The sequence below is a fragment of the Balaenoptera musculus genome, chromosome 14 (assembly GCF_009873245.2).
Source record: "Balaenoptera musculus isolate JJ_BM4_2016_0621 chromosome 14, mBalMus1.pri.v3, whole genome shotgun sequence".
NCBI classification, from domain to species: domain Eukaryota; kingdom Metazoa; phylum Chordata; class Mammalia; order Artiodactyla; family Balaenopteridae; genus Balaenoptera; species Balaenoptera musculus.
The window spans coordinates 64,725,280-64,749,775 of record NC_045798.1 but is presented as its reverse complement, the minus strand read 5'-3'; the positions used below and the strand labels follow the sequence as shown (position 1 = coordinate 64,749,775).

The window sequence follows — 24,496 nt, the reverse complement described above, 5'->3', positions numbered from 1 at the left end:
TAGAGTCCCGGAGAGGATCCGCTGACATCAGAGGGTACAGTCGCAGAGGTCGGGCAAGCCACGGCGGGCAAGGGTTTCTATGTCTGCAGGGAGTGAGGAAGGCGGGAGTTGTAAAAAGGTAGAGCACCAGTGTGCCCCGGCCTGCTGGTGGCCGGAACGTCTGCCGAGGAGTCGCCTAGCCAGCGACAGTTCACGCCTTCGCTCCTGGACCGAGACCCCCTCCTCTTCCCTCGGATGGGCCCTTTGCGCTGTCCATCACCGCTCGGCGCCTGCAGCGCTTCCCACCAAGACTCTCCAGCGGGTACAGTATCCGCGGAGGCGGGGCTTGGAGGGACCGGGTGGAGTCAAGTCCTTCTAGTGCCCGCCCTTTGGCTGCGTAGCTGGGTGATTGGATGCTTCTGAAGGCCGCCTTCCAGGCAGTCCAGGCGAGTGACGGGTGGCCCGAGGCCGGTCCCTGGCGCGCGCTGTGCAGTTTGCGGGGTACCCTGGCCGGCGAGCTGTTGGGGGCCCGGCGCCCGAGCGGCCTCCAGGGCGGGGAGGCCCGCAGGGATTTGGGAGCCCTGGAGTGCTGCGCGCCTGTGGTTTCTCGTGTCGGAGAGGTGTCTTTCTGAGCTCTCTGGAATTCCGAGAGCATTTGGGAAACTTCTCGCCCCCACTCCTTGCTCCCTACTTTCGGTTGGAAAAGCAGTTGCTGAGTTGTTTTATTTCCTCCCCCAATCGGACTCTGTAAAAATAGCCGTGCGCCGGGGCGACCGAGCCAAGCTCTGCCGCCCCGGTGTCCTGGGTCGGGTGTGGACCTAAAAATACCCGGCGGTCTGGAGCCTGTGCTCCGGGTGCCGGCGGGTCCGGCCGGGCCGCAGAGGGCGTCTGGAGACCGGAGAAACGGCGGCCGCCTGGCCCCTCGCCTCGGCCGGGGCTGTCCCTTTAAATCCTGGAGGAGGCAAAGAGAAAAAAGAAAGAAAAAAGACGCGGAGCCCCGAGCGGAGGGTGGTTCTGCCAGGCCCCCCACTCCGCCCCCGCGCCGCGGCCTGACTGCTGCCCGCCGCCGGCGCGGGTCCTGGGCGCCCCCAGCAGCGCCGCCCCCAGCCACAGTTACTGTCAAAATAGAAATTAATTGGAGCCGAGGAGGAGGTTGAGACGCAGCAAGTGCATGTGTGGCAGGGCGGGGAGGGGGTGCAGGGGAGGGGGCGGGCGCGCGAGAGAGGCGACCTCAGACATCCGGGCCCTTTAGCCCAGTGCGCACCCCGAGCCGCTGGCGCGGGTAGCGCGGGCGCCGGGCGCGGGGCGCAGGGCTGACAGCAGCGGCGCGGGAGGCGGGGCACGAGGAGGGCGGAGGCGCGGAGCGGGGAGGGAGGAGCTGCCGCGCGCCCGCCACTGCCGCTCGGCTCCACACAGCCGGCGCAGCCCAGCCACGAGACTCTGACAGCCGAGCGGCCCGCGCAGCTCCGGCGCACAGGGACGGACGGCGGCGAAGGCGGACGCGAGGACAGCGGCCGGCGCCAAGTGCAGGAGGCGCGCGGGTCCGGCGGCGCGCAGAGGTGAGTGGCTTCGCGTGCCGGGCTGGGGCATCGACTGCGAGGGTCGCGGTCTCCACCGCATCTCGGCTGCTGAGGCGGGTCGGGGGTCGCGGGGCTCCCGGAGGGTGGCTCCGCATCGCAGGCGCCGGGGAGCGATCTCCCGGGCTGTTGCTAGGAGGCCGGCGGTCCGCGCACCCTGGGGCGCAGGCTGGGGCAGGGGCGCCCCCGACGCGGCGGGCAGGAGGCGGGGGGCTGTGGTGGCTATTCAGGGGCTCCGTTCGGCAGCCATGCAACGGGAGGAGGCGGGAGGAGGGAGGGAGGAGGGGAGAGCCAGCGAAGAGCGAGCCAGCGAGCGGGCGCCGCGCCTCCTGGCTGGCACCGCGGCCCGGAGCGAAGTGGCGCGCGGGGCTGGAAGGGAACTTATACGGGCGCGTGCGGCCCCGGGCTCGGCGGCGCCTTTGGGCCCGGGCGGGGCGGGTCTGTCGGCAGCCACAGGTGGTTTCTGCCAAAACTTTTACCGCACTTCTGCCGGGAAGGCGCGGGAACATTTTGGAGAGTGGCGGTTTCTTGAGACTTTGGCACCCGCATTGAGGTCTTATCTTGAAGATTAGGAAAGGGACTGGAAAGTCTGGGACCCGGCATCTCGCGATGCGCCTCAAGGGCGTCGTAGCGGTCCCTGCTCGAGGTGGTGTCTTTGCAGGATCCTGAGACCCATGCTGCTGTCCAGTTGGGAAGTTGCGGGAACTGGGAGCACTCAACGGTTCCTCTGTGCCTCGGGAAAGTTAAGCGAAGGCCGTCCCGGTACCTGTCGCCCGCAAGGGTCAGCACAAAGTCTCTTCCTAGCGACGCGCACGGGAACCGGGCGCGCCTTCGCTCATGGTGTGCGCATCTCCTGGTCCTTTGAAAGCGAATCGTCTCCGGCCACTGTGTTGCTTTGTTATTAGGGCTGCTTCTTTGATTTCATTAGGAAGAAGGCCAGGAGGAGCCAAAGAAAAGAGAAGCGGCAACAACTCCCATTTCCTTTGAATCCAGCCGCGGGGGCTGGTACCCAAGCCGAGGTGTGGAGGGTCCAGGACCGAGGGGAGCCAGGAGTCTGTGGCTTGTGCTGCCTGCCCAGGGAGCCTCGCTGGACCATTCTCCAGGCGAGGGCTGGGGTTTCTGGGGCCTCCGGGACGGAAAGAGCGATGACGGTGGGAAGGGAAGACCCTCACAAGAGGAAGATGTGCCTTGATCAGCTCTGGGAGAGAGGCTCTGAGAAATCCAGTGGTTTGGCCCTGTTCCTCATTGGCCAGGTTGACAAATCCAGGGCAGCGGAGGTTAGCACCACCCGGGTAGCTCCATCCTGGGCTGAAAGAAATCATTATTCCCAGAATGGGTCTGATATCCGGGTGTTGCAAGTCGGTACAGAACTGCATGGGAGTTGGAAACACTCAGTCCTTCATTCTGGCTGGTTCTGTTCCCACTCCTTATTCCCCCAGCCCCAGCAAGTACCTGAGCAGAAACCATGTCCTTTGCTTTAAAGGAAGTCACAGAATTTTGGAGCAGAAAGAGACCCCAGAAATATTAAAGAGTGCTCATTTTACAGAGGAGCAGATTCAGGCCCGAGGAAGGAGAGTGACCTGCCACAGTGGTTAGAGACCCAGGGAGACTAGAAATGACATCAGCCTCCCAGACCGGGGTGGAGAGAGTTCCCTCAACAAGGCCTTGTAGGGCCTGAGATCAGAAATGCCACTCCCACACCCCAAGCCCATCATGGGCTCATTATCTGGTACTTTCTACATCCATGCTTGCCAGCTAATTTCCTGTCCTCTGCCCTTGGCTTAAAAAAATCAGAACTGTCACTGCAGATTTCCAGTCTGACACTATCCCAACTTTTCCTGCTCCCTCCTCACCCCAAATTCCTCAAACTCCTTTTGTAACATAATGTGGCTTGATTAGCCAAGATGAGTTTGCAGCTTGTCTCACTGTGAGGCACCCACTTTCCGTAGGATGCCAGAACTCTGTTTTGCTAGTAATTAGGTTTTACAGATATTTTTGAAAGGGAGCCCAATTCTGGATCAATCACACTTGGGCACAAATGCTGTGCTGTTGTGGATACTAAATGAGAAAGATGAGCAATTATCTGGGGGTGTTGGAATAAATGTTGTTATGGGTATTTGACACAGCTATTAGACATCAATGAGTGGGTTTTCCGTAAATGTTTTTTACATTGTATTTTATTGAGCAAACAAAGTGTCTTAATTAAAAAGAACTGCAAGTTGGCCATTTAAATGTTAGCCACTTGTTTCTTACCAGTGTGTATGGGCAGGAAGGATCTGAGTGATAAACAGAATGATTGTTAAGAGAACTTTTTTCTCCTGAACCTAAATATTCTAGGGCAATGCTTATTCTTCAGTCTAAAATGTCATGTACGGTCCAGCAGAACCGTATTAAATCAAAATAATTCTGGATGTGGTGTGTGTCAATCTGTATTAGTCAGAAACGACTTATAAGAGAGAACATTTTGTAAGTTTTATGCTTTCAAGGGCACGCAGTATCAAGAATTCAAGGCTAATGCAGTGGCACCGAGCATGTCTTCTCTCATGAACAGATAAGAATCAATGTCCCCATAGCTGCACTTGAGGCTTCTGGAGAAGAAACCAAGATCTGGTATCTTCATGATAATACGATGTTATAGTTTGACACTGCCTTTTCACTTTCACTGCATGCTAATCTCATAGGTAACTCATAGTTCATAGTTCATCTCTTAACAGATAGGGAAACCAAGGCAGAGAGAGGGGAGAATGTTATTGCTGTAACTCCATTCACTGCAGTAACATACTCTGAGCATGCAGCTTGGGGTTTCTGGGCCGACCAGGGTGAAAGAGTCCCCCTAATAATATTGCGACCCCCCAGCCCTCTCCAGCACTGCAGTCACAAAGGGGTTTAGAGGTGTGGCAGGGTTACAGTGACAGTTCATGGGCGGCCACTCACTCCCATGGGGGCCTGAAGGGCTGCGTTCTCCACCCCGACTGTGGGTGAGCCATTTCCCTCCCTCTTCCAGAAGGCTGTGGGAACTTGGGCGAGGAGGGACCAGCTGGCTGAGGCTGGGGCGGGGGTGTGGGATCTGTGCCTGTGGAGGGCTGAAGGAGTCCAGGCTATTTATAACCCCTCCTCCCCTCCTGGGAGGAAGAGACTCAAGGGTCTGGAACCAGGCTTGGCGCTGACTTCTCCCCAGGATGGCTGTGCCCACTGGAAGAAAACCTGCCACCCACTGCATGGCGGGGGCTGGAGTGAACCCTGACCCGTGTGGAGGGGCCCCGCGGGGCTTCTGGCAACTTCAGCTGCTCTGGGGGATCTGGGATACAAGCATTCAGCAAACGAAAAGCACCCCTAGAGCCAGTGTGGGTGCTTTTTCTCAGGCACTGACCCCCCCCATTTGTACAAAATGAGGCACACCCCAGAAACCTCACAGGGTAGAGCTTAAGAACCTACTCAAGTGGGGGTAATTTGCTTCTCTGAATAATGGCAACGATGATTTTTATGCAGGAGGAGATTCTGAAAGCCACAAATCAGACGTGGCTCCCTCTGACCGTGAGCTGTGGCATCTGTTCAGTGCTGGTTGCGGAGGTCTGAGGCGTGCAGCCAGGGCTCTTTCCCTCCTCCCCACTCCTTCCCCAGACTAGTCCCCTTTGGTCCCCCTCACCTCCCACTCTTCAAGCCAACACTAAAACCCTCCTTTGTCTTCAGATACGTAGTACCTGCCATCCCACCGACTACAGCTTCATTCCTGAGACTGGGCGTATTTTCTCCCTGGGTCAGTGGAGGGAGGAATGGGGGTGGGGGGGGCGGGCAGAGGAAGCAGGCGGGGCACTGAGCTTGTCTCTCTGTTTAACCCCTTGGAGTGAATTAATCCACCCTTCAGAACCATGTCAGGCGCTCACAGCAGGTTTCGCCAGGAGGCCTACCTGGAGAGGTGGGTGCTGGGCAGCTCGTGGCCAACGGTGGTGCCCTGAGAGCCTGGGGCAGCTTTTGGGGGCGGGGCTTGTGTTGCTCATCGTCACACCCTCAGCGCCCATCGCAAGGCCTGGGCACGGAAGATGTTTACTGAACGCACACCGAGGGCTGGGCATGGGTGGATGGGTGGACGGCAGTCAGGCTTGCTCCTTCGTTGCCATCAGCTGTGTTCCTTGGCGCCGTGAAGGGGGTGTTGGCAGGGCAAGGATCTAGAAGCGGAGTGTGGATGAGAAGAGATGGGGTTCCATGGGCATTTTGAGAGCCCCAAGTCAAGCTGATTGCCTGTCTGGGATGAGGGGAATCCTGTCATCAATGCGACTGAAAGCGTTGCATTCCTGCTCCGAGGGCTGTCACAGCACAACCCAGCCTCACAAAGCCACAGCGGGACTCTCCTCTAGTGAGGCAGGTGGGCCGCTCCTGTGCCACCCTCCTGTGGGCTGTCTGGGGTCTGGACCCTGCCTGCCTCTCTGACCCCCCTCCAGTCCCTGTACTCCAGCCACCTGGCTCCTTTTTGGTCCGTGAGCACACGGAACTCACGCGTTTCTCCTTGCCTGTTCTCCTGTCTGCAAGGCCCTTCCTGCAAATCTTCCCACAGGTGGCTTCACCTCGCCATTAGATCTCCACTGAAACAGCCTGGTAATACGTTCGTCATAGCGTCCCAATCTGTCCGGGATAGAAACTTGATTCTCCTGCTGTCTATCGTCTGCCTCCCCGACTAGAGTGTAAGCTCCAAGAAGGCAGGGAGCTTGTCTGTTTTGCTCCCCGTTGTATCCCCAACCCCAGAACAGTGCCTGGCATGTGGCAGTGGCTGAGGAAGTAGTTGGTGAGTGCTATGCTCATTAGTGCTAGGGGGTGTATGAAGATGAATCAGCCAGGGGCCCTGCCCTCGGGATCTCTTTAGCTTTAGAGGTGGATGTAAAGCTTGTTCATACTCACTCTGATGTGTGGCAGGAAGGGAAGCTGGCATTGGAGAGATACAGCCCAGGAGGGCTATGGTCTAGCAGTGTTAGCCCTGATTCGACAAGGCTGGTTGGCTTAGGTGGAGGGGTCTTCTTTCAGGTGTTTTGTTATGAGTTGGGGACCTCGGGAAGCTGAGCCACTTCCAGCACTGAAGTTCCTCCAGCTTGCTTGGCTGCCACGTCTCTCCCTCTCTCTTCTGTTTATTTACTTCTTTGGTGAGCAAGAGTTCCAAGCATAATGCCATCCTTGGAGAGTTCGGAATGTTGTGTTTTTCCACCAGCTCCATTCATTTGCAGCCTCCTCAGAACAGCTGTGGACAGCTGGCTGCCAGCGTGGATGTGGGGAGAGCTTCTCTTCAGGGCCAAGGGGTACACTCAGCCCTGCAGGAATGGGGAATTTCATTTGTGTTTCACACCCTGCTGATTTCCAAACCCCACTGAAATGGTGCCTGTAAAAACAGATTCATGAGGAAATTAAAAAACTATTAGCATTCAGTTTGCTGCTTATTTTCTGATTATAAAAGCAATAAGGGTCATGATGGAAAATTTGGAAAATATGGAAAGGTGTAAAATTAAAACGGAAAACTGCTTACAACACCCTGATTTTGGAATATTTCCTTCCAGTCTTTTTTCTGTATCCACTAACACACACACGCACGCATGTGTGTGTGTGTGTGTGCGTGTGTGTGTGCATTTGCACACACAGAGACCTACTCGCATATAAATGTATTAAGATTAAATGTTGTTTTCTACAACTTTCAAAACCCATATCATCTTTTAATAGACAGAAGGTTTCTTTTTCTTGGGAGTCTGGAAAACTCCCACTGTGAATCACTGATATTTAGAAGAAAATGTATTTTCCAAGTCTCCTCACTGGTTGAGAATACTTCAGTAAGCTTTACCATCCACAGTTTGAGTTAGGAAATCAGCTCTCCCTCCGGCCCACCCCCAACACTGGATGTGGTTAGAAAGGTACTTCTCACTAAGTACCTGCCTCCGTGACCTTGTTAAGAGCCACTGGTATATGGTGTTGCAAGCTGTCCCTCAATGAGCGTTCTATCACATTTACCAATGCCATCATGCTCTTTAGAAACATATTTTAATGGGTGTGTTGCATTCCTTCACGTAATGTATCATACTTTATTTATCATTACAAAACACAAAACAAAACCCAGTGCCCATTAGCTAATCATTCCTTGACCTACAAATAACAGCAGGAGAATCTTGAGAAATATGAACCAGTATCATTGGATTAGCGTGTTTAGGGCATCACCATTTGGGGAAAACCTTGGTTCCTTCAGAAGCCCAGGGGCTTTGTCACTGTCACTGCTATGCCCATGGTCTAGAAGAACACCCAGCGTGCAGTGGATGCTCACGATATATTTTGCTGAATGAGTGAAATACAGAATACTTCCTGTGGGAGGTGAGACCCTGATTAAGCCCATTGGTGTCAAGGCTTCTTTTGAGTGTGAGTTTGCTGGAGAAGGAGTGCAGGGCCCTGGGGAGGGGTGGGGGAGAGCATCACCTCCTGGGAAGCAGAGTAGGAAAGGGCAGCATGGGAAGCGGCTTTCTGACTTAATAGTTTTGATTGGTTTTTGGAGGAGGTGAAGTTTAGGTGGAGTCTTGATGTAAGGAGCTAGTGGCACTTAATTCCATGAGACAGGAACTAGAGGGCACCCAGGGAGGAGCAACCTCAAGGTCAAGAGAACCCCAAGGTCAAGAGAACCTCAAGGTCAAGAGCGCGGGGACAGGTTTGCCAGCCTAGGATGTGGGGTGTAGCCCAACCAGGGAGTGGCTAGAGACAGAGATCCTTCGAACCAGAAGCTCCTCAGGAGCACAGAACCTACTCCCAGGGGAGGATGGGTCCCCAGGGACCATGGGGTCTCCAACCCTGCCTCAGGCAGGTATTGTCCCCATCCTGCAGATGAGGAAACTGAGACACGTGCAGGGGGTGGTGAGGAGCATGGGTCTGGAGCTGATCAGACCTGAACCCTATGTCTTGGCCACTTTCTGGTGGTCACCTTGGGCACATTACTTAACCTCTCTAAGCTTTAGTTTCCTTGTCTAGAAAACAGTGATAACCAACTTCATAGGGTGGTTGAGAAAATGGGATGAGATGATACACACAAAGTACTCTGCACAGCTCCTGACAAAAATGAGGGGTCCCCACATGGAAGCCACAATTATTCACGTGTTTTGTGATTTCTATTTCTAACCTGAAGGGAGAGGAGAGAGAAGACCAAAGATTCGTGTTGAAGAACTTTCAAGACTTTGTTTTCTTCCCTCTCCTCCTCCTCCTCCTCCCCAAGCTACCACTATACTTCAAGGGATAAAAATCCTACGAGACAGATGACTGTTGGGAAGCCAGTGCTCACGTGTAGGTAGAATTAATGTCACTTGAGGGGTGACAGGATCCCTCTCCTTCCCTACGTCCTACAGAAGGGGAGACACACTCCTTACGGTCATCCTGAGGCTTCCGTGGCTCAGTCTCGATATTGTTGTCAGGGGCACACTGCTCAGGAACGCCTGGCGTCGTTGGTCTTTAGAATAGAGAATGGCCACACAGAGTCTGGGACACGGGACAGGTCAGTTTTGCTGACTGGGAGCTGAATGGACAAACGGCTTATGACCTGGAGCAGCACAGCCTAGTGAAGATGTAATGTGAGCCATGCAGGTAATTTAAAATTTTCTAGTAGTCACATTTAAAAAAAGTAAAAAGAGATGGGTAAAATGAATTTTAGTAAGGTTTTTTTTTAACCCAATATATCCAAAGTTGAATTATCATTTCAACACGTGACACCAGTCACATTTCAAGAGCTCTGTAGTCTGGAGACAGGGCAGGGGGCCTGGGGCACAGGTCAGGAGGGTCAGTCTTGGGGAGGCTGGTGCTACTTGGGGGACTCTGTATGGCCAGGGGAGGAAATGTGTCAAAAGCAAGCAATTTAGGGAAGAAATGAAGGGTTGTGAGACCTGACTTTTATCCTGGCATGTGGAGGGCGAATTGTGTATTCCTGGGCGCCATTCCACTATGGGCCTCAGTTTCCTCAACCACAAAAATGAGATTGTATTATCTTAGAGCCATTCCGGCTCTGGTGTTCTCTAATTCCTGCGAGAAAGGCATGGAAAGCACATTTAGCCACTTCCTAAGTTTGAAGTGGGTGGAGATGGGGCTTGGAGAGAAAGTTTGGGCAACAGAGAAGCCTGCTGGGCACCACGTTTTAAAGCATCTCATTGGAAAGTTCTGCCTGGACAGTTTAGAGAGACATACACGCCTCTCTAAGCCTCTCCAAGAATGGACAATATCCAGTCACTGCCATTAAGTTACATTTATTTAAAAGTATGTTTTGGGGATGCAGGGGGGCCTCCGTTAACTATTGCTTTTAAAAAGTGACATGTTTTCATTGTCTTTAAATCCTGAAGCTGCCTGTTGTTCCTGGTCATCCCAGATGGCTGTGAATGGCAGCCATAAAAGAGGGGAGGGGCCCTGCAGGAAATATTAGAACAAAAAAGGAAATATTTCAGCTCTGTCATAAATGGGCACTTGGCCTGTCCAGAGAGGATGTGGGAAGAGAGAGGAAAAAAGCAGCAGGTGTGTTTGGAGGGAAGGGTGTGTCTGCAAATGTATTTTAAGCTCCTGAAGTCAGAGGCGCTGGTTTCATTGCACTCTGGTGCGTAGGATTTGAGGTTTTTATCTCCCTGCCACAGACTTCTGTTGGGGGGAAGGAAACTCTCTCTCCTTTCTAAGGAGTGTTTCTTCTTTTTAAATTAGGTTGTCAGTAAGTAACTAGCTGTGTCTACCTGGGGATCCCCTGTTCCCACACAGGAAAGGGCCTATGTGCTCTAAGAGCTGGTCCAAACACTTCCATTCACGGAGGAGGAAACTGAGGGTCAGAGAGGCCCCGCCACTCTCTGAGGTCCCCCAGCAAGGCAGGGAGGAGCCCAGGCCAGTGCCAGCGGCTGCCACGTGTCCTTTCAGCCACACAAGGGTGCCTCCTGGGTTTTTGCTTTCTGCGCAGTTAACAGATGACTCAACCAGGCTGCCTTGAATCATTTTTAAATGAGGATTTCTCTTTTATGTTTTCCTAAACTAGATTTTTTATTACTTTTCCACGCATTGTTTGCTTTGAATTTCTAATTTAATTTTTTCGAATAGGTCAATACTTACGTGGTTTAAAATTCAAAAGGTACAAAAGGGTATTCAAAGTAAACTGGCTTTCCCTCACCTCATCTCTTAGTTCCCTTATCCCTAGGCAACCACTGCTACGGGGCTCTTCAGTTTAAAGATACTGAATGCACATACTGGAAAATATGTATATGTGTGTGTATGTATACATACATGTGCATGTGTATTTAAAATTTTTTTTACCCAAATGGAAGCGTACCATACACATTATATTTCACTTTACATTTTCCACTGAACAGTAAGTCTTGACTATAAAGAACTTCTTTGTTCTTTTTTGCTTGTTTGTTTTGACTGCGTAAATTCCATTGTATGGCTATACCTTGGCTTATTTAACCAGGCCCTTATAGATGGATATTTTGGTTTCCAGTCTTTTGCTTATCCAATACTCTTGGTTTTTACCCAATGATTTTTTTTTTTTTTAAAGGGAACGCTATTTATTTATTTATTTATTTATTTATTTTGGCTGTGTTGGGTTTTTGTTTCTGTGCGAGGGCTTTCTCTAGTTGCGGCAAGCGGGGGCCACTCTTCATCGCGGTGCGCGGGCCTCTCACTATCGCGGCCTCTCTTGTTGTGGAGCACAAGCTCCAGACGCGCAGGCTCAGTAGTTGTGGCTCATGGGCCTAGTTGCTGCGCAGCATGTGGGATCTTCCCAGACCAGGGCTCGAACCCATGTCCCCTGCATTGGCAGGCAGATTCTCAACCACTGCGCCACCAGGGAAGCCCTACCCAATGATTTTTTTTTTTTTTTTTTATGAAAGGAAACCTTGAGTTTTCTGAATACAAACTGATAGCCTTCTAAGCTTGCTGATTTATTGTTCACAAGGTGCTTCAAAGAATAAAATTGCTTAATTGTTTAAGGATTGAGAGCAGAATAAACAATTTTTTGCATTGAACTTCCTGGAAAACAAATCCTATGGTCGACATTATTAAACCAATGTTTCTTGAGTTCCTACTGTGTGCTGTGCCAGGCAATGGGTGCAGGTGGGGAAGCAAAGAAGAAGGAGGCTTGTAGGACAGCACTCCTGTTCTCGGCCTGGAGTCAGGGGCGGGGGTGACTTTGATGGAGGAAGAAAACAGTTAAAGCAGCACTGGGGGCGGCCTCGATGAAGGGAAATAAAAGCCACAGAGGGGATGTTAGGGCCTTTGACTGGGGGTGGGGTGCAGGGTGTCAGGGAGGGGCTCTGGGCTGACTGGCTGTATGTGAGTGGTGAGGTTTCCTGCCCACAGCTCATGGCACCATGTCCTTGGTCTCTCTCATCTGCCTCTCTTGGTCACCGTCCATCTGCAGAGTCCTCCATAGGGCTGGGTCTGGGGCCCCGGCTCAGCCAGGTAGACTCTGTGTCCTTGCTGTGCTCCTTCTGAGCTTGAGGGGCTTTGAAACCGCTCTTTATCCCAGGAAGACAGAGCTGTCCTCAGTCTGGAGAGCAAGGCTCTCCCTCAGGCCAATCCCTTCTCAGCAAATGGACAGTGATGGCAGAGCAGCCGCATGGACAGAGGGGATTGGGGTCAGTGGAGAGAAATCAGTCCCACTGTGTTGAAGGAGACACCCTCAGCCCGCATGAACTGGACTCCCCGGGCTGTCCCTGTGTGTATGCAGCTCCGTGTTCCCCTCCCGGATTGAGGGCCATCTCCTTTCAGGAACACTGGCCCCAGTCCTTTCAGCCTGCCCTCTTGGAGGCTCAGAAAGCTTTCCAGAAGCAGCCCACAGCCTGAGTGTAGGCCTTTATCAGTGGGGTTGAAGGCAACCAACTAGAGTAGCTGAAGAGTTCCAGACTGGCCCTAGAAACTGCCCATCACAAAGAAGTTTTGCTTGTGTGTGGGGGTTGGGGGAGGGAAGCTGGGATCCCACCGAGAACACAAGTGCATTGGAGCTCCCCCTGTGTCTCCAACCTGGGCTAAGTTCTGCAGAGCATCAGAAGAAGCCCAAGACATGGTCTTGGCCTCAAGATCTGAAAACCTGGCTAGGAAAATGATGATGTATATAAGATATACACAAGCCTAATGCTGAAGAGCTAAATGATGCAGTATATCTTGTAAGAGCTGTAAGACTTTAAGGAAAAGAGAGGTTGTATTCCAGGAGTCGACAGGGTGTGAGACTTCAGACGGACCTCAGAAAGGGAGTGTGGTAGGAGGATGGGCACTGACATCAATTTAGCGACTGCTACATGGCAGGCACTGCCCAGGTGTGATGCGCCCATTCAATCCCACAGCAGCTTTTAGTTAGACGTTATTATTCCCATTTAACAGAGCTCAGATTTCAGAGCCCATATTCTTTCCACTGCACCTAAATTGACACTGAGGTTCCTAGAGATTATTCAGGGAGGGAGGAACAGCTTGAGCAAAGGAATGGCGGGACCAGTGTGCCCTGTGTCACGCTCCACCAAGAAGTCGCCTCTTAGCAGAAAAGCGTGTGTAGGAAGTAGGAGGAAGTACATTTGATTAAAGGGGTCAGGCTTGGAGGATTAATTGCAGTAAATCTTTTGTTTATTTTTGAATTTTACTTTACTTTTTTATACAGCAGGTTCTTATTAGTTATCCATTTTATACATATTAGTGTATATATGTCAATCCCAATCTCCCAATTCATCACATTCCCCCCCGCCCCATGTCACTTTCCCCCCTTGGTGTCCATATGTTTGTTCTCTACATGTGTGTCTCTATTTCTGCTCTGCAAACCGGTTCATCTATACCATTTTTCTAGGTTCCACATATATGTGTTAATATAAGATATTTGTTTTTCTCTTTCTGACTTACTTCACTCTGTATGACAGTCTCTAGATCCATCCACATCTCTACAAATGACCCAATTTCGTTCCTTTTTATGGCTGAGTAATATTCCATTGTGTATATGTACCACAACTTCTTTATCCATTCATCTGTCAATGGGCATTTAGGTTGCTTCCATGACCTGGCTATTGTAAATAGTGCTGCAATGAACATTGGGGTGCATGTGTCTTTTTGAATTACGGTTTTCTCTGGGTATATGCCCAGTAGTGGGATTTTTGGGTCATACATGGTAATTCTGTTTTTAGTTTTTTAAGGAACCTCCATACTGTTCTCCATAGTGGCTGTATCAATTTACATTCCCACCAACAGTGCAAGAGGGTTCCCTTTTCTCCACACACTCTCCAGCATTTGTTTTTTGTAGATTTTCTGATGAAGCCCATTCTAACTGGTGTGAGGTGATACCTCATTGTAGTTTTGACTTGCATTTTTCTAATAATTAGTGATGTTGAGCATCCTTTCATGTGTTTGTTGGCAATCTCTATATCTTCTTTGGAGAAATATCTATTTAGGTCTTCTGCCCATTTTTGGATTGGGTTGTTTGCTTTTGATATTGAGCTGCATGAGCTGCTTGTAAATTTTGGAGATTAGTTCTTTGTCAGTTGCTTCATTTGCAAATATTTTCTCCCATTCTTAGGGTTGTCTTTTCATCTTGTTTGTAGTTTCCTTTGCTTTGCAAAAGTTAGGTCCCATTTGTTTGTTTTTGTTTTTATTTCCATTACTCTAGGAGGTGGATCAAAAAAGATCTTGCTGTGATTTATGTCAAAGAGTCCTTCCTATGTTTTCCTCTAAGAGTTTTATAGTGTCCAGTCTTACATTTAGGTCTCTAATCCATTTTGAGTTTATTTTTGTGTATGGTGTTAGGGAGTGTTCTAATTTCATTCTTTTCCATGTAGCTGTCCAGTTTTCCCAGCACCACTCATTGAAGAGACTGTCTTTTCTCCATTGTATATCCTTGCCTCCTTTGTCATAGATTAGTTGACCATAGGTATGTGGGTTTATCTCTGGGCTTTCTATCCTGTTCCATTGATCTATATTTCTGTTTTTGTGCCAGTACCATATTGTCTTGATTACTGTAGCTTTGTAGTATAGTCTGAAATCAGGGAGTCTGATTCTTCCAGCTCTGTTTTTTTTCCCTCCAGACTGCTTTGGCTATTCAGGGTCTTTTGTGTCTCCATACAAATTTTAAGATTTTTTGTTCTGGTTCTGTAAAAAATGCCATTGGTAATTTGATAGGGATTGCACTGAATCTGTAGATTGCTTTGGGTAGTATAGTCATTTTCACAATATTGATTCTTCCAATCCAAGAACATGGTATATCTCTCCATTTGTTGGTATCATCTTTAATTTCTTTCATCAGTGTCTTATAGTTTTCTGCATACAGGTCTTTTGTCTCCCTAGGTAGGTTTATTCCTAGGTATTTTATTCTTTTTGTTGCAATGGTAAATGGGAGTGTTTCCTTAATTTCTCTTTCAGATTTTTCATCATTCTTGTATAGGAATGCAAGAGATTTCTGTGCATTAATTTTGTATCCTGCTACTTTACCAAATTCATTGATTAGCTCTAGTAGTTTTCTGGTGGCATCTTTAGGATTCTCTATGTATAGTATCATGTCATCTGCAAACAGTGACAGTTTTACTTCTTCTTTTCCAATTTATACTCTTTTTATTTCTTTTTCTTCTCTGATTGCCATGGCTAGGACTTCCAAAACTATGTTGAATAATAGTGGTGAGAGTGGACATCCTTGTCTTGTTCCTGATCTTAGAGGAAATGCTTTCAGTTTTTCACCATTGAGAATGATGTTTGCTGTGGGTTTGTTGTATATGGCCTTGATTATGTTGAGGGAGGTTCCCTCTATGCCCGCTTTCTGGAGAGTTTTTATCATAAATGGGTGTTGAATTTTGTCAAAAGCTTTTCTGCATCTATTGAGATGATCATATAATTTTTATCCTTCATTCTGTTAATATGGTGTATCACATTGATTGATTTGCATATATTGAAGAATCCTTGCATCCCTAGGATAAATCCCACTTGATCATGATGTATGATCCTTTTAATGTGCTGTTGGATTCTGTTTGCTAGTATTTTGTTGAGGATTTTTGCATCTGTATTCATCAGTGATATTGGTCTGTAATTTTCTTTTTTTGTAGTATCTTTGTCTGGTTTTGGTATCAGGGTGATGGTGGCCTCATAGAATGAGTTTGGGAGTGTTCCTTCCTCTAATTGCAGTAAATCTTAACTCCCAGCCTCTTTACCTCTCTGTCCAGTTCACTTCTGATTTTCACCTGGTTTAGCTCAATTCTTGTATGCTTCAGGGGATGCCATAATGTTGATTTTCGCATTAAATGATAGAATTTAAGAAGAGATAATCCACTTGATACCAAGTATTAAAACCATGTATTTCAGCCCCAAACCAAACTGGGGTAATTTTTATCCATTGACCAGTATCTCTTATGACATTTTGGGAGATTGTTTCTGGAGCCACTTAAGGCACTGTTGTAAAAATGCAACTACCAGCACAAAGAAATATCAGGTCATTGGACTCAGGTGTCAAGACATCCCAGAGGTGTGTGTTTATCAATGTTTTCTTTTTTTTTAAATAAATTTATTTATTTATTTAATTATGGCTGTGTTGGGTCTTCGTTTCTGTGCGCGGGCTTTCTCCAGTTCCGGTGAGCGGGGGCCACTCTTCATCGCGGTGCACGGGCCTCTCACTGTCGCGGCCTCTCCCATTGCGGAGCACAGGCTCCAGACGCGCAGGCTCAGTAGTCGAGGCTCACAGGCCTAGCCGCTCTGCGGCATGTGGGATCTTCCCAGACCAGGGCTCGAACCCGTGTCCCCTGCATTTGCAGGCAGATTCTTAACCACTGCGCCACCAGGGAAGCCCTATCAATGTTTTCTAATCCTGTAGCTGGATGGTTCTATATTTCAACTTCTATGAGAGCCACGTGACTTGTTAATGACCTTGTGGCTCACAGTCAAGGAGGAGAATTCCTCATTCATTACACTCTCTCTGTGTGCTATGGGCCAAGTAGTATGTGTTGTTAAGGGTGGTGAATGGACAGGAGCAGAGGAAAGTATGGGAAGGCTAGTAAATCTGGGTAATGGTTAGGTTGTGAGATGTGCTGGAGAGATTCAAGGATCCCATTCCAAGGCCCAAGTTTGCGTAAGTGTCCTCCAGTAGGTTTCTATCCATCTTTGTAATCTCAGTGTTCCTCCTCCCTGGTACTAACTTACAAATAAATATAAACCACTTGAATGAAAAAAGCCTGCCTGCTGTTTTTCTGACTGCCTTTAGCATTGGGAATTAATGAAGTCTTAGTAGATCTGAACCTCACCTGAAGAGGTTATGGGCGTCTTATTAGGCTTCTTGCCTTGATTCTTATAGAATGTAGAAAACTCCCCAAGGGTAGGAAAATGTTTCCTGTCTCTGGTTTAGCTCTGATGTTAGATGTGCTTGTGCAAGTCATCTCCTAACTCAGATTTCAGCTAGTTTCTGAGAAGCTGGAAATTGTGCTCACAAGCTGGGCAGTACTGATGAGAAAGCAGAGGGCAAGATCCCAGTCATTCTCCTTGCCAGCCATGGGAAAGCTGACGAGTGTGTGCTTGCCTTTGTCTACCCGGAGCCCTGGGATGTTTTCCTAAGGTGCTTTTAGAGGAGAGTGGGGCTGGAGGGAAAGGTTGTAAAAGTGAATTATTTGATAAACTAATATTTCTGCTTACTTTTTGGAAAACTAAATCACGCTATGTTTTATCTCCATTGCTTTGCCAGAAATTCCTCATGACAGATTCTGATGCACCAGATTGAGCCATCTCGCTGAGCGGTACCTATTTGCAGAAGTCATTAGAAGCCGTTGTTTAACCAGAGGCTTTTCTGTTCCTTCCTTGCAATTTTCAAGACCCTGCATTTGTACAGACCTGACTCAGCAACATTCTATTTTGAGAATTTACCTCTTCTCAGATTCTGGACTACGCTTCCCTAGTTTTCTGCCCTTTGTTCAGGAACGGCTATTGCATAGCTCTTGAGTCCAGGTCTGAAGTAGTCTTGCCACATCTTTGTACCAGGACTCTGCCCAGCTCCTGGGTACAGGAGTGACTCCTCCTGCCTGCCTCATGGACAAACTAACATTTTCACCATTGTAAATTGTTACATTCCCGGGGAAAGTAGCCATTTGCCACAGTGGTAAAGCATTTCAATAGAGCATACATGCCCCCATCTCTCTCTCTCTCTCTCTCTCTCTCTCTCCCTGCCCCCGTACCTCCCTCTCTCCAACCCTCCTTCCCTCTCTCTTTCTCCTTCCCTTCTTAAATGGGATCCTAGATGGAAAGCGCCCAGCATAGTGGCTGTCACAGAGCCCAGACCTCAATAAATATTATTGATTACTGCTAATATTATAATTATCATGTTCAAAAGGAAACCATAGCCCCCAGTCCCTTTGTGGTCACGCTTGAGAGTCAGAAAGCTCTCATAGCCTGGTGACCCATTCTGTTGTTTTTTTATACTCCATCCCTCATACACACACAGCATATTAAGAGTCTGTTCATTCTTGGGATGTGTGCGAAATTCCAGTTCCTGTCAGGAGAATTTATGTGTGGTTTTAGAGGGGATAATCGACCAGTTAGTACGTGCGCACTGATTTTATACACATATGCGTCGGCGTTTACAGCACACATTATAACATCTTCAGTCTCTGCCAAGAATGTGTATTTCTTAGCCCTGTGCATTTGCATATTATGGGTTCATAATTTCAAATAGCTGTAAAGATCTCTACAGGAAAATGTAGTCACTGTAGTCTGATGTTCTAAATCTCAATGTAGTAGTAGAACCGGGCTAATTTTTGCCCCTGCTAATGTACCAGCTCTGTAATTTTCACACACACACACACACACACACACACACACACACCCCTCTGACTTTACTTCTAAGCAAGGATTTAATAGCTGGGAGCTGAGTTATGCTGCCTATTCCCTAGACTTCATTACCTTTCCAAAATATATCGTACACTTGGCACAATGTACTGTGGTCTTATTACAGATGATTAAAAAGAAAAGATTTGTCAAAATAAATGAACCCGCTGTATCTGATCTTCCCCTGGTTTGGGTCCCTCGCTTTCCACCCCTCACCCCACCATGCAGCTTTAGTCATCTGCCGTGCTTCTCGCTTAGCTATGCTCCCTGACACAGCAGAGAGCTCTTCACAAATTGCCCTTTCAAGCTAATATCACCAGAAAATCCAGCCACCCACACCTCACCCTCTAATCAGTCATTAGAGAACCTGCCATTGGCAGCACTTGATTTGACCAAACAAAATAGAGCAGCGGGAAGAAAAGAAACTTAGACGTTTTTAAGGTCTTGCAGGTACCAGACACCTGAATTTTAAAAACAGTCACGTGGAGATTTTCTTTTTGAAGTTCAGAAAAAAAGGATGCCAAGTTGAAGTCTATTCTATCCCATTTCAGTGTAGGGAGAATTAAATAGCTGAGCCATAGGAGTCTTCCAATGTAGTGGTTGCAAGGGAAATGCTGCAGAAGTTCACTGTCCCGGGGCTGACCTGGGCCACGGAATTGGCCAGGGCTGGGAAGGGGGTCCAGTGGCTTTCTTCACTGACTGGTCTGCTTTGCTCTTTTGTTGTTCAGTCAGAAAGTAAATGCTGCCCTGAAGACTGGGAACTGCATGCCCTTTGGAATATCTGGGAGGGTTCCAGCTTCCTTGAGGCAGGGGGACATCATTTTCCAGCTGCTGAAGTGGCAGCTGTCTGTGACTCAGATGCCGAGGTTGCTGACCTCAGGGTGCTGCCTTATGATCACCTTGCTGCCTCTTGGGTTGTGCCCCTTGTGGCTTATTTTTACTTAGGAACATTTGCTTTATTCCTGTGTGTGTGTGTGTGTGTGTGTGTGTGTGTGTACGTGTGTTCATCTTGAAATGTCCTGATTGAAACTTCCTTTAGTTTGCATTCGGAGCTTAATTGCAGAAGAATCAAATGAAAACTTTACATTATAAAAATTCTCTTTTTAAAACATTTTTAACAGCTTTATTGAGGTATAATTTATATGCCATAGAATTCACTTTATTTTAGGTTTACCATGCAATGATTAATTTTTAATGACATAACATACATATATATATATATGTATAGATATATATGTATGTCGGAGACTGCGGAAGGGGGAGGAAAAGAAGGAATCTTTTGTCCTCCACTTGCATTCTCTCCCTTCACCTTCCCTGCAGAAGGAGCCACGTGGGCAGGAAGTGTGGAGGGCAGAGGAGGCCCACGGGGGGGGAATACACTCTGGGCAGGCGCCTCCTGCTTCTGCTTGGTCCCATCCTGGCAGTTGGGGCTCTTCAGTGCTTGGACAACAACTGTTCCTCCCTGGTCATTAGCAGTTCGCAAATGCCAAGGTATTGTCACATCAGATGCATATTCATTAGCACATTTGGCTAAAACCACTTCCTGTTCTCACTCACAGACCGTGTTGCACCGGATTTCGGAGGTCATCCAGGCCAGTTCCCCTGTATACACACAGCCCAGTATTGTCCTTGGGGCTCAAGTAAGTGGTCCAGGGACACTCACTGGTCAGCAGTAGAGCTGGGGCCAGATCCTGGTCTCCAAACTGTCCAGGACAGTGGCATGCCCTTCTCACTGCACTGCCCTGTCGGAATGGCCTAACGTGGGCATGGGAAAGTGGGCAGGAAGGCAATGTGGAAGTTACCAAAGACCCATTTATCTCCTTACAGGCATCTCGTGTCCCAGCTCCCTAGCCCTGCTCCAGAGCTATCTTTTGCTGCTTTAAAGCGTCTCAGTAAGGACTCTGCGCTGTCCCAGTCTGATTTTTCAGCACTTCACATCATCTAGCAACCCTGAAAGGAGCAGAGGTCAAGTGGAGAACCCTCTCCCTCAGACCTTTATTCCAGAAGCAGCAATCCTTTGATTATACCTGAGAAGTCCAAGCAAGAAATTAGGCCAAACAGAGAAACAGCCATAGCTTGTACTTGGACTTCTGTGTAGAAACCACTGTTTTAAATCCTGGTTGCATTTTGTTGGGGAGTGTGTGTGTGTGTGTGTGTGTGTGTGTGTTTTAAAAGAAAGTTCTGAGACAATGACGTTTTGGGGGTAAAAAAGAGCATTTCATCTTGAAGAATTCAAAGCTGTGAACAAAAAGTGAGTAAAGAAACCAATTGTATGTAGATGCAAGTAGTTATTAGATAACCAATGTATGGTGGAAAGGGAAGATCTTATGCTTTGAAAGGCGAACAGTCCTTCCCTCTGATTCAAGGCACCATCACAGGGAATTCGCCCTGCTGGGATGCTTACTTAGAAGGCTTTCTCTTTCAGCTTTTGCCAGCTGGTGTGGAGCCGAAAGCCGACTAGTGGGGCAGAAAGCCAAGCTTTCCCTTGTGCTGAGAGCCAGAGGGGGAGAAGTAGGTAGACAGCAAACCCAAATAGAGGAGCAAAGTCATGACAGTTAAACAGTGGCAGTTACAGCCGGACAGTTCAATGCTTGAGCCTGTAGCAACTAGTTGAGCCAAGAAGACAGGAGTATCCTAGAGCAGCAATTCTCTAAAGGGGGCCCCCGGACCAGCCACATCAGCATCTCCTGGGAGCTTGTGAGAAATGCAGATTATCAATCCCCCCCCCAACTGAGACCAACTGAGTCAGAAATTCTACACATGAGCCCAGTGATCTGTAGTTTAACCAGCTTTGCTGGAGGTTCTGATGAACTCTGCAGTTTGAGAACCACAGCCGTAGAAAGAGTGAGGGTAATGTTAAGCCATGATCGATCGATAGCAGCTGAGGGTCGGAGTACTGATTCTGCATTGTTTGGTGAAGGTCACAATTTGTTGTCATGTCTGGTTAATTTATCAATAATAAAGAGTTTTACTACCCTATAGAATATATAGTTGACTGAATTGCATGTCAAAAGTCCAGTGAATTGGACATTATACTTTGCCTTATAACATGTTAAGCCTAAAATATTTCCAATAAAACTTTATTACAGGTGCTTCAAAAACAACCCCAAAATCCAATGAACTTCACTCAGAAAGAGCATAAAAGAGATCTTGAGAATCAGATCGACTGGCTTTAACTCCTGGTTCTGCCACTTACCGGTGATGGGAAGTAGAATGTTACTTAAGATTTCTGAGCCTCTTTTTTCTTGTTGAGTCAAATCAGGGTGAAAATTACCTACTTTATGGAGTTCTTGAGAGCAAAGGAGGCTGAGAGACACCAGGTAGGCAGAGTCTAGCTCAGGGCCTCTGCCACACAGAGGACTTCATTTCCTGGGCAGGTGCATTTTGAAGGCATTGCCATCACTTGGTGGCAGTCACCCAGATGACCATGGCTTTGCTTCTCAGGAATCGAGCACTAGCATTGGAAGGGATTTGGGTGATACAGTCCACTCACTTCATTTTATAGATGAGGAAATGAAAGCTTGGAGATTTTAAGCCACAAAGCTAGTTATTAGCAGAAAGAAGCCCGGAGCCCCTGTCTGCTGCAGCCCAGCTCAGCGGCGTTCTTACCCAGGCCATTTGTCCTCACACGTTGACCCTGTATCACATGAAGGTGAGTGCGAGGGCCAGAGAAAGGGTCCTTGGTCAACTGCAAGGGCCTCTGGGTTGAGGAGAAGGAGCCTGAGGGCTGCCAGCTCGCAGTTGGGTTGTCCCTCTTGCTTGTCTCTCAATGCCTCGGTTTTCCTGGCGTGGAGAGCACAGTATAGATGCAGAGCCACGGCCGGTGAGGGCCTCCATGCCTTGGAGATGGTGGACTGCAGGTCTCGGTCTATCCCTGGAGAAGTGGAGGCTCAGAAAGGGCAGGTCTCGGGGTGGGCTTGGAACTTACTCTGACTATGAAGCTGTTGGAAGGTTTTAAGCAGGTGGGTGATATGCTGTGATTCTAATTTTTAAACAAGCACCAGCAGTTATTAAAAATTGGCCTCTAAGTATTACTCTTGGACTGGACTGGGCATGATAGTGGGAGGGGCTTTTACTTTGCATTTTATTTATTACTCTGGAGTTTTTTGACCATGTCTTACTTTTATGATATGTGTAGGCATTCAAAAAACTAACTTACAAAATGAAGCTCTTTTCTAGATCAAGGGAAAATAAATTCTGTGGCAAATATGTAGTGCTTTGGAAAAAATGACTGAAATAAATTGCTTAGCCAAAAAAAAAAAAAGACACTATTTTTTGGTATGATTCCACTTTGACAAGAAAAATGTATTTATGTGTAGAAAAAGTCTGGAATAATGAATATTAAAATATTATTAAGATTAAAAATGTTTTTGTTTTAGCCTATCTGTGTTTTCTAATTTTTCTAGTATGAACATATATTACTTTTGTAGTTAGAAAAAATGATTGATTTTAATGAAAACACCAAAGAGTGATGGTGTCTTCGGTCAACCCAGTGGACTTTCCTTTAGTAAGCATTCCCAGGGCAGCCCTGCCCTTCCTGCGGATGTCCATGGTTTCATGTGACGTCAGTGATGGGGTCTTTAAATACACCAGCAATGCTCTTCTGTTGGAAATCTTCTGACTCGAGCTCAGTAAGCGTAGGGTATCTTCCAATGTGGAGAAGGGATTCTAGAGAAACCAACATATAGAGAATTCAGAGAGCTTTCGCTCATTCATTTAGCGGTTCATTCAGAAATGCGTGTCAAGTGCCTTCTGTGCGTCAGGCCCTGTGCTGGGCTCTGCAGATTCAGTAGCGCATGAAGGAGCATGCTTACTTGCTTTCCCCCCAGCTCTCTCTTTTTCTGTATTGATCCAGTGCTTTGTTTTTTATCAGGAGAGAGTCTCCCTGCACATGAATGCAGCTCCGACAGGCCTCTTCAAGCTGGGGTTTTGCCCTGGGTGGTCTGGACGACAGGCTGTGAGGCCACCTGGGGGAATACCTGGTGGGGGGGGAAGTCCTGACATCACTACCATTTATTAATGTTTTCTCTCTGCTAAATGCTCACACATATTTTCAATCTTTACAACAACCCTTTAGATGCAAGAAAACCAAGGGTCAGGGAAGTGAAGGGCCTGGAACTGCCTAATCAGGATTTGAATCCACACCTTTCCATCTGTCTCTTAGTCCCGCTGTCTCCACCCTGCTCTTTTATGACCTAATCTATAGAGGTGGTGCAGGCCCCCAGGCGTTCACAAGGTCAACAGGCAGGCCCACCACACACACACACACACACACACACACACACACACACACACACACACGGCACTGAACATCACTCTGTGAATACGTAAATGACAAAATGCAGTTTTGCTACATGCTAAGTTAACCTGCTACTTCTAGCCTTAAGCCTCCACATTAATTCAGACGGCAGGGCAATCATTTAGAAAGTGTGATGATTCAGACAGGGTTGGGCTGCAATGTAACTTGGTCCAAATAAAGACTGGAGGCAGGGGGAGGCCAAATGAATCCTGTAAACAAGATGAGAGGGTACAGCATGTGAACTCTGGGAGAACATCATTTGTAAATACTGATGTGCTCGTCTAACAGTCCTTTTGTCCCTACTGGTTCTGGATCAGTTATACCAATTGCTTCCATGTGAGATGGGCCAAGGTGCCCAAATGTTTCTCTCTTCCAGCTCTGACTTCTACGATATTAGTATTTGTCAGTCTAAATGAAATAAGATATTTAAAAATCAGTTTGCTAAAGCCAGCTTCTCTCAGGGATTTCCCAGTATAGAAGAAAGTAATACAAGCACTGCTGTATTTTACAGACACTTAAAAAAAAACAGTTACTCAGCAACAGTTTATTTGTTTTTTCTGTATCCTGACACACTGCTAGGTGGTGTGGGGAAGTCTGTGTGACAACATAAGACACAATACCTGATCTTAAGGAACACATTCCCTCAGCAGGGAGAACACATGAATATCCATTGAAAGAAGATGAAAAAATACAAGACAGCATCAGAATTTGGTGGCAGACTATTTGGTATTGTAGACGGTCAGAGGGACAGCAGGGAGGGTGGGATAATGAGGGCAGCTTTGTGGTTGAGGTGAATTTTGAAGTGTGGCTGGGATTTTGATTGGAAGGAGGAAACAGTCTTATAAAACAA

At 48.0% G+C, this 24,496-nt stretch overlaps 1 protein-coding gene across 8 annotated transcripts in view; it reads left to right on the top strand.

Annotated features, from left to right (window-relative positions):
• The first annotated feature begins 1,406 nt into the window (after positions 1-1,406).
• The window catches only part of ZBTB7C (zinc finger and BTB domain containing 7C), a 373,598-nt gene continuing 350,508 nt past the window's right edge, over positions 1,407-24,496 (top strand). For 4 of the 8 annotated variants that reach the window (XM_036823636.1, XM_036823633.1, XM_036823637.1 and 1 more), the window contains exon 1: positions 1,420-1,538. The gene's annotated coding sequence lies outside the window, so the exon portion shown is untranslated. Of the gene's footprint in view, positions 1,539-24,496 lie in introns of all 8 variants that reach the window. The other 4 variants (XM_036823649.1, XM_036823635.1, XM_036823650.1 and 1 more) reach the window with 3 other exon arrangements.